This window comes from Neophocaena asiaeorientalis, unplaced genomic scaffold (genome assembly GCF_003031525.2).
Source record: "Neophocaena asiaeorientalis asiaeorientalis breed wild unplaced genomic scaffold, Neophocaena_asiaeorientalis_V1.1 scaffold4, whole genome shotgun sequence".
Classification (NCBI taxonomy): domain Eukaryota; kingdom Metazoa; phylum Chordata; class Mammalia; order Artiodactyla; family Phocoenidae; genus Neophocaena; species Neophocaena asiaeorientalis.
Window position 1 is genome coordinate 4,776,487 of NW_020173682.1, and position 8,603 is coordinate 4,785,089.

The window sequence follows — 8,603 nt, forward strand, 5'->3', positions numbered from 1 at the left end:
CTACCCGCGCTGCCCGCGCTCCAGTCCCGCGTGTTGCCCGAGGGGCGCCGCTGACCTTAGAGACCCCGAGCGGGCGCCCTGAGTGTCCAGCAGATGCAGGGATAAAACCGTCCGACGTGTGCGAAGGTTGTAGCCACAGGCGCTCCGGGCCAGTTGTCAAGGAGACCGTCCTGGCCCCGCGGCTCACAACTGTGAAAAAGTCACGTCACCCTCCGACCTGGCCGTCTTGACGGGGGACCAACCCCTCTCTCCGTGGTTCTCACACTTCACGCTTTCGCGGATCAGAATCGCCCGCCCACCTGAGGCTAGTCTCGACACAGAGTGCTAGCTCCTCCCCACTTTCTCATTCTTTACATCTGCCGGGTGAGGCCCAGGCAGCTGTGCAGACTTCACAGCTGAGGTGCGTGAGGTACCTGGTAATCGGCAAAGCAGTGGCTAAATCTAAACTTGCGAAATCCACCCGTGCTACTTGTCTGTTTCACTAGCAGGTGTTCCCATTTAATCTCCCTCCAATCCCTGCTTCTTTTCCTCTGAGTGTTAAGACTTACTTTCCTGCTAGGAGGCAGCAAGCTTAGGCATGGCAGCCCCCATGGGAGGAGAGAAAGGTGAGCGAGTCAGCTTCCTAGGGCCGCCATCACAAACTACCAGACGCTGCGGCCTCGACCACAGAAGCTTCTAGAAGCTTCTTTTCTCACGGATCTGGAGGCTGGAAGTCCAAGATGGAGGCGTCCGTCAGGAGGGTTGGTTTCTTCCAAGGCCTCTCCCTCCTTGCCTCGCGGGTGGCTGCCTTCTCTGTCTTGGCCTGGTCTTTCCTCTCCATGTGTCTGTCTGTGTCTAATGTTCTCTTTTAAAGACACCAGTCATACTGGATGACAGCCCACCCATAAGCCCTCATTTTAACTCAGTTACCTCTTTACAGACCCTCTCTCCAAATACAGGCATATTCTGAGGTACTAAGAGTTAGTGCTTCAACAGATGAACTGGGGGGGGGGTCGGGGGCGGGGCAGGGCCTGGGGACACAGCTCAACCCATAACAAACAGGGAGCGCCACTGCCCCGAAGGTCCTGGAACAAAATTTGAGCGTCAGCCTTCCCTCCTCCCTACTTATCCCTGTACCCTCCCCGTAGGCTGGCCTGTGTGTGGACTGACGCACACTGAAAGGCTGAGATTCAAAGCTGGAAGGACTGAAAATCCAGTAACGAAACGGCCCTCTTAGCTCAGGGTCCTGGGAAATACGATCAGGACAAGACTGCAGTGTGTGAAATGGATACTGGAGAATGTATCAGCAATTTGGAACCCTGACCCAGCAGATATTTCAGAACCAGCCCATTACAGTTTGTTAATGCCTAAGTACAGAGTCACCCTTACCTTCATCCTGCCTTTGTCGGAGCTTTGCCATCTCCAGAAGCCTCCTGAACGAGGGACTGTGTTGAATAAACGCAGTAAAGACGCTTCCCTCCTCCTAGCTCCCTGGGAGAACCTGGCGGCATCGAAGCTAAGAAAGGCAGGTGGAAGCAAAGACAAGGGCGATTTGCACGGATCCCAGGCTCACCAGACCCAGCTGATCTTCAGCAAGTCAGTAATAACCCTGAATCTGGGGCCTTCCCAGAGCCTCGTTCCCAATCCTCTGCTGGTCCCAGCTTTGCTTTGTGGCTTCATCTAACACCAGGCTAGACCGCTCCCCAATCTCCAAATCCAAGAGGCTATTGGATCGGCTTGGGCACTCCAAAGTCGGTGTGTCCATCATTGAACCCTTTCCCCAGACTTTGTCTCCCCGCCTGCACCCTCGATCTGAGTGGATGGCCCAGACGCACATCGGAGACAGGACCTGCTTCAAGCCACCCGCTACTGTGTCCTTGATGCCTCACAGAGGCCTCGCCGCTTACCCATTCCCACCACCGTTGCCCCAGCCAAGGCCCTTCGTACAGTTCCTCCTCTGGTTTTCGACACCGGCCCCCCAAATAGACCCGCTGCCCCAGCCTGCCTCTTGGCCAGCATCACCCACGCTGCTCCTTTAGGGATCTTTCAAAGCCAGAAACCTCGTTACCCTGTGCCCTTCTTAAAACCTCTCGGTGGATTTCCTTTATGTTTCGGGAGAAAATTCAAGCGCCTTTGCTCCCCTCCTCTGGAGGCTCATCTCTGACCATTTCCCACCTGTGTCCTTCGCTGGCGTGATAGAGACCACACACAATGCCTGCAGACTCGAGGGGGCTCCTGCCCTCAGAGCACAAACCCCTAGGACTCTCTTGGTCTAAGGAGACGGTGTCACTCCTCTTCCAGCGTCCTCCAGAGAGCCTCCAGGTCTAGGAAGCCCACCCACTCCTTCCTGAATTGGGGGGGGTCCCCACAGCACCCCAGGTGCATCTTGGTCGTAGCAGTTAGAACATTGGCCGTGATTCCTGGATCACCCTTCTGCGTCCTCTGTTAAACCAAGAGGTCCTGGACAACAGGATCCTCATCCATTTTTGTAAGCCGAAGTCTAGGCTGCACTGAATGCTCAAAAAAAAAAAAAGTTTGCTTTAAGGAATGAATTAATGCTTAGAAATTCAGAGGATTTAGTCAAATGTGGCATCTGTTAGCAAGTCCCTTATTTGGAGCAAGCCTCACTTTTTCTGACAATACTCGTGAACACTCTCCCTTAAGTCACTTCCTGTTTGAATTATAGGTTCATCCTTTAGAATCTCTAATTAACTTCTATGCTTCCTAAATACCCAGGGTGCCTCGGGGCTTTTCAAGCTGCTGGTCACGAAATCAGTTTTATGGGTAGAGATGAGCATTTTTTTTTAATGAAACAGAATTAGAATTAAACACATGCATCCTGCCTAGTAAGAGTTAGTATTGTTTTCATAAAACTTTTGTTAACTATAATTCCGAATGGTGTGTGTGTGTGTGTGTGTGTGTGTGTATGGTATGTGTGTGTGTACAAGGTTGCCGTGTCGTCCAACTTATCCCTTCCTGTGGGTAATGGTTAAAAGCTGGGGCAACGCTATCTTACAGAGGGCTGGAGTTGTGCTCTCACCAGATGACATATTTTTAGAGACGCTGGAAAGGGGGGTCATTAAGCAGAGAACATTTTCTGGAAAGAAATTCTGAGCCAGACTTTTAATCAAGGAATTGGCCAAGTGGAGAGCAAAACACAGGACTCCCTCTGGCACACAGTAGGTGCCCCATAAGTGCTTTGATTGCCTGGTCTATTCATGGAGATGTGTGCGGGAAGTTCTCTTGGCTGGAATCTGTCAAGGAGTAATACGAAATGAGATCAGTGACATGGAGCAGAGGAAGGAGGCCTGGGTTGCGGCCAGACCTTGCCCTGAGGTTTCATGAACAGGAGGTGAAGTGACATGGGATTTCCTAAGCCAGCTTCCATCACAAATGTTCCAAGATCAAACGTTATGAAGCAAACCTTTGCTGAAATAAAAATACCACTTTCCCTGGGTTAGAGTGGGAGATGTAAGTGCTCAAGGCAATGAATTCAGATGAGAAGCTGTATTTTCTCATCTCTGATCGTCAACTCGTCTGGAAAGCCTGTGGAGAGAAGGGCCTAAATGAGACAGGATTATGAAATGAGGAGAAGTAACAGGTGACCCTTATAAAACTATAACCTTGAGAGATCTGCCAAGTATTTCCATCCATATTAGACGCCTTTAACTGAGAAACCGAGACCCAGCCCACAACTATTCAGAAGGCAAGGTCCTCACTCCCTAAAGTTTAGAATCTGCAAAAGAAGGTTGCCGTGTAAATAAAGAACACATATTATTGCTACTATGTCTTTTCATTGCTTAAGTCGTTCTGATTTGGGCAGATGAGAAGAATAAAAACTTGGACCAGGGGGATAGAGATAAGATTTGGGGAGGGTTGTTAACTTAAAAAAAAAAAGTTAGACTTTTTTATTTTATTGCGGTAACACTGGTTTATAACATTATATAAGGTTCATGAACCCAACATTCCATTTCAATTTCAATATACCTTACAACATGCTCACCACCAAAAATTTAGTTTCCATCCATCACCGTACAGCTGATCCCCTTTACCTATTTCACTCTTCCTCTTACCCCTTCCCTTCTGTTCTCTGTATCTACATGTTTGTTTTTGTTTGGTTCGTCCACTTACTGTGTTTGTTTTTTATATTCCACATATGAGTGAAATCATACAGTATTTAGACAAGATTTTTAAAAAGAGAAACAAATAGGGTGGACCAGAGATAGCCAAAATTGTAATGAAAAAGAAATTCTAGAAGACAATTTCTCTGTTCTCCTGCTTCTAAGTAGAAATATACTTGGCCGTGAATATTACAGAATTATATTTTAAATTTGAAAGATGGACAAAATCTGAAAGAAATCAGACTGTCACAAGCATGAGTTTTAATAAAACTTTAAAATGGGTTCCAGATTCTTCTTTCAGCTTTTGAAAACACACACACACAACAGGATGGGTTGGCCAAAAATATGTGGTTTGAAAAAATTCCTGGGGACTGAAATATTCTTTGATATTATTTATAACACTAGCCATGTCTCAACCATCTAAACTACCTAGATGGGTGTTAGTTGAATTTTCCCCCCTAAACACAGAGAAGATTCTTTGACCAGATCTCACCCTCCACTCCCAATTTTGTGTAATTTTACAAGTAATAAACCCTTCTTTAATATCTTGAAAATTAGCAGTAGTTTGGGTACCAACAGGAGTATATAAATGAAGGTACTGATAAAAATTGAAAATATAGGTGGGACAGAACTAACTTAGCAGAAGTTTCTCATCTCCTTCAAAGGACCTGCTGAAAGAGGCTATGTAGTTACTTCCTTGATGCTGCTGTCTCTTTTGGAACTGCCAACTTTTTTTGGCTATTCAAATTGGTAGTAAACCTTCATTCTTTTTTTTGCTGTACGCGGGCCTCTCACTGTTGTGGCCTCTCCCGTTGTGGAGCACAGGCTCTGGACGCGGGCACGAACCCGCGTCCCCTGCATCGGCAGGCGGACCCTCAACCACTGCGCCACCAGGGAAGTCCCCTTCATTCTTTGTGTAGCTGATTTCTGCCCACTCACTTCTTCACCTGGCACTTCCTCCTTTCGGCCTCCTGTTGGCTGTGGTCCATTTTCTAGTTTATTTACCTGCTTCTCCATCCTCTGAGTGTTGCAGAGCTAGCCTGCTTGGGTTCAAAGCTGTGTTACTTTGGGCCAGTTATTTAACCTCTCTGTTCCTCAGTTTCCTTATCGATAAACTGGGGGTAATAGTCCTCTTGTCCTGAGGACTTTTATAAAGAATTGAGACCATGCGACTGACAAGTTAATATCCAAAATATATAAACAGCTCATACAAGTCAATATCAAGAAAACAAATAACCCAATCAAAAAATGGGTAGAAGACCTAAATAGACATCTCCACAAAGAAAACATACAGATGGCCAACAGGCACACTCAAAGATGCTCAGCATTGCTAATTATTAGAAAAATGCAAGTCAAAACCACAAGTTAGGGCTTCCCTGGTGGTGCAGTGCTTAAGAATCTGCCTGCCAATGCAGGGGACACAGGTTTGAGCCCTGGTCCGGGAAGATCCCACGTGCCGCGGAGCACCTAAGCCTGTGCACCACAGCCCGTGAGCCACAACTACTGAAGCCTGCCTGCCTAGGGCCCGTGCTTCACAACAAGAGACGCCACTGCAATGAGAAGCCTGTGCATCGCAACGAAGAGCAGCCCCCGCTCGCTGCAACTAGAGAAAGCCTGCACACAGCAATGAAGACCCAACACAGCCAAAAATAAATAAAATAAAATAATTTTTAAAAAGCTTTAAAAACCCCCCACAAGTTATCACATCACACTGGTCAGAATGGTTATCATCAATATGTCTACAAATAACAAATGCTGGAGAGGGTGTGGAGAAAAGGGAACCCTCCCACACTATTGGTGGGAATGTAAATTGATACAGCCACTTGTAGAACAGGATGGAGGTTCCTTAAAAAACTAAACATACAGCCACCATATGATCCTGCAATCCCATTCCTGGGTATATATCCAGAAAAGACAAAAACTGTAATTTGAAGAGATACATGCACCCAATGTTCATAGCTGCACTATTTACAATAGCCAAGACATGGAAGCAACCTAAGTGTCCATTAACAGAGGAACGGATAAAGAAGTTGTGTATATATATGTATACACACACACAATGGAATACTACTCAGCCATAAAAAGGAATGAAATCATGCCATTGGCAACAACATGGATGGACCTAGAGATGATCGTACTAAGTGAAGTCAGTCAGACAGAGAAAGACAAATATTATATGAAATCACTTATATGTAGAATCTAAAAAATAATACAAATGAGTCTATATACAAAACATAAACAGACTCACAAACATAGAAAGCAAACTTAACGGTTACCAAAGGGAAAGGAGGGGGGATAAATTAGGAGTATGGGATTAAAGATACAAACTACTGTACATAAAGTAGACAAGCGACAAGGATTCACTATATAGAATAGGGAACTATATTCAACAGCTTTGAATAACCTATAATGGAAAATAATCTGAAAAAATATATATATAACTGAATCACTTTGCTGTACACCCGAAACTAATACAATACTGTAAATCAACTATATCTCAACTTAAAAAAAATGCACATACTATGTGACCCGGAAATTCCAGTGAGAAAAATAAAATTTAGGATAATCCCTCGAACGTGGTAAGTGGTTAGTAAACAGTGGCTGTTGTTCTTAGTTATTGTACACGAAAACTTCACCCATCATTCTCTCAGTTAATTATTTGCACGAGAACCACTTTGGACGTTGTCGATGTTGTCAGCAGTCTGGATACTAGGATGGCCCCTCCACGCATCATCACAAGCATTTCACTTGTTTGTTGCAACAAATTTTTCAGCTCCTCGGGCCCTGTGCTGGACCCTCGGTAGAAAGCTATAGGCCGGCATCTTTGTATTTGAGATAACAAAGGAAACAGTTATTATTTGTAGTCACTGACAGGTGAGGTCTGAAGATGTCCAAGTTATATTTATATGGTGCCTTTCCCAATAGACTGTAAAGCCCTTGAGGGCTGACCCCCACTGTCCTGAGTGGAAGGAAATTCGCTTTGCCCTGGGTTTCCCTTCTCAGTAACGCCAGGATCCCCAGAGTTGTTTAGATAATACTCTACCCCCTGTCATCAGCTGAGCCCCTCAGGGAGCCCCTCAAAGCTGATCTCCACAACCTCCGACTTCTAGATATACCAGGGGCTGGGCTCAGGAATGGTGCCTTTGTGCTAGGACCCAAGCAGAGACACCAGGACAGAGCTGCCAAGGGGGACCCGCAGGGGCTAAACTCATGACAGAGGCATAGAAATTAGCCAGTGAAGAAAGAAAGACAGAAAACCCCAGGGAGACAGTCTATTCGCATTTCAAGGGTATTACACACGAATTATTAGTTTCATTTTTCTGCCAGCACAAAACCACCTAAGTGACCTTGAAAATACCATCCCTACCTTCTGCCTCATGGGTCTAGCGCCAGGTCCCACCTCCACCAGCCGGACGAGAGCTAGTCTGGCCCCTTCGCAGTGAGCCCAGGCTGGGCCACTCCCCACGCTCCAGTGGCGGTGGACCTACTAGCATGCAGCACCATCTGTGCTTTTTGGAAAGTTTCTTGAACCCCTTACAATCTCACTGTCACCCAGAGCCCTACGCCTTAATTTAAGCCCTTTGCCTCCAGTTCTATTCCTGGCGAGACAGCAAACAGCCTCATATCGATTGTCGCAGAGATGATATTCCTTTTGAGGGAGCTGGAATCTTCGTGCTTTTGTCCTATCACGTAGCCACTGCAGAGAGGAGACTTTTTTTTTTTTCCCATTCCACCCCTGTTTATTAAAAACAGCCCTTTTATCCTCCTTATCAAATCTTGCCGAACTCTAAACCAGGGTTCTATTTCATGTGACAGCATAAAAAATAAGTAATTCTCCCCTTCGCCTTGAACTGGAACAACACAGGAAATAAAAGACTAGCCACGCAGTCAGAGGCCTACAGAGCCTTTTCCTGGTATGGGTGTGAATCTAAGATGTGCCTCTGACTCTAACCTGATCTGCCTTGGAGAAGATGATGTAAGAAGAGGCTTCAAGAAACCCAACTCCAGAAAATTAAAGCCAATAGCCTTGCTCAGCCAGGACAGAAAGGGCATTGGAACCATTCAGAGGTATCACCCGACCTGATAGAAATCACAGGGTCTCGCCTACCATGCTCGGACACGGTCTGTGTACAAGAGCTGGGCTGGCACACCCAGAAGGCTTGCAGTCATGTTACAGGACTGTCTTATTTCCAGGAACCAGCCCTGGAAATTGCAGCTAAACCCCAGAGGCACATCCCTCAAGAGGGCTCAAAGAGAACCAGCCAGAAATCTGTGCTGAAGATCAAAATCTGGGGTTAATCACCCGTCTTAAGAATAGTGCTTTCTTCCAGACAGTGTAATAGATCTTTCCTAAGAGATTAAGACAGCAGCTACAGAGCCAGCCAGGAACCTGCCCACGTTGCCAGGGCCCGCGGCTGGGTGTTTGGGGCGTGGTGGCTGGGCTGGGTGGTGGACCTTAGGCATCGTGCCCACCTTCCAGTTGCTGCTGCTGCTGGGTTCTTG